Here is a 2,006-nt window from a genome sequence, read left to right as displayed (position 1 = left end):
TGAAGCTTCCATCTTCATTGCACTAGCTAGTCTTGAAGGAACACAAAGAATTGTATTGTACAATGTCTCTCTTGATGGGAGAAACCATAATACAAAGCCTTTTGGAGGGGGGACCGGCTCCATGCAAATCCGGTCCTCAACTGTTGTCAATAGCTTAATTGCTCTCTCTTTTGAAAGTATTGTCGATGCTATCTAACTAGGTGTTATGCTTTTTGTTGCTCTCTCCACCCAAGCACTCTTGTAATTCTCATTAGAAATCAACTCTAATGAAATGCCCACTATGTTCATGCTAAATTCCGCTACACAAAAGATTTTAGGCCATTAAATGTTACACTTCACCTGCATGTTCTCCATCACCAGCAGGTTTTGACACATTGAGCCACTTGATATGGTCTTAATCATTTGTGTTCAGCCACCAATCTAACCAATTTGTGGCCGCTTGGAAAGATGTCTCTCATTTTATCCTCTTGGCTTGGAGAAAATCCTGGTGGAATCCTCTCAGATATGTGCTCTGGCATCATTTTTGGCTGAAAGTAAGTAGAGATCGGAGTACCCTTGTACGTACATCTCTCTAGATTAATTGGATTGATAAGTCTGTACTCTCTCCCATACTTATCTACCATCAAAAATTGCACTCCGTGGGCATCTGTATACGTGAATGAATAGAGATTCTTATGGGTGGTCAACTCTCTAGCATTGGGTTCTACACACCTGTAGAAGATGTATGGATCTCCATTTGTGAACCTATACAAGCCCTCATGAGCATAATATTTAAACACTCTCATGGATTCATTAGCTTTAATGAATCTCACATTTGGTTTTTTGATCAAAGGATGCCTCTCCTCTAGGTATTCTCCTAATCCCCCAGTTGTCTGCATTGCAGTGTTTTTCATGTCTCTGAGTGGAGTAGAGAACCCTGGTGGTGGATGTTTTGTCATGGTTAAGGCTCACTCAAAACTCTCAAGATAGTCCTTGACAAGATCACTTTGGCTTAGTGCAAGTTATCCCTATTTTTTCTTGGAAAATTCTCTCAAAAGTCAGGAATTTGTGACTTTTTGGTCTCTAGAAACTAGTCTTAAGGTACCCTAAAAGTTTGGTCTAGGTGTGTGCTATTGCCCACAAGATTTCTTCCTGGCTATACCTGACTCAATTTGGAGTTTTGTTTCAAACGTTAGAGCACTTTTAGTGAACTGCACTTGAAACATCACACAAAGCAGTTTCAAGACCAGAACACAAAATTTTTGGCTTGTATCTTGGTTTCCAGAAGGTATTTTTAGCTCAAACTTGACTTTTGGGATGTCCTCAAGTATTTCTATAAGATCATCAAATCAGATGCCCTTGTAGGGATTGGGTGGTGTGTGCAATGAGCTCAAGGTGGTTTGAAGCTTGGAGCAACCATGACTACACACAGTAGGGGAGAGAGAGAGAGAGAGAGAGAGAGAGAGAGAGAGAGAGAGAGAGAGAGAGAGAGAGAGAGAGAGAGAGATAAAGAGAGAGACACTCAATAAACTATAATGTACATACAATACATTTACAACATATATTATCATTCATATACAAATGGAAGTGTTTATGTACAAAAGGTCTCAGAGCCAGCATCCGGTAGCTCATATCTGCAGGTGCCTTTTCAAATGGCTACACACATATGTACTATGTGTCACATCAAAAATTGAACTGGGTGTCAAAGGAGTTCCCATGCCCATCTTTCAACCCTCCCATTGGGCATGTCATACATAATGAAGACCCAACTATCCACATAGGATGACAAGATCTATCCACACAGAATGATAAAAATAAATAAACCTCCCCTTGAACTAGAGAGAAGAAATGGCTTTAAAGTACATTTGTAACGATAGAAACTTCCCCTTCGTCCTCAGCTTCTTTTTCTTCGACTATATTAGCAGCTCCTCTGATAGGTCTCTTGCCTTTGTAGTTTATGTTGTTGTTGTTGCTATTGTTCATGTTAGCTTTTCCTTTGGATTTCTTCTTGCTAAAGGTATTTGACA

Source organism: Adiantum capillus-veneris, chromosome 8 (genome assembly GCF_014529385.1).
Source record: "Adiantum capillus-veneris isolate H3 chromosome 8, ASM1452938v2, whole genome shotgun sequence".
Classification (NCBI taxonomy): Eukaryota; Viridiplantae; Streptophyta; class Polypodiopsida; order Polypodiales; family Pteridaceae; genus Adiantum; species Adiantum capillus-veneris.
The sequence above is the reverse complement of the archived record's forward strand: the minus strand, read 5'-3'. Positions refer to the sequence as shown.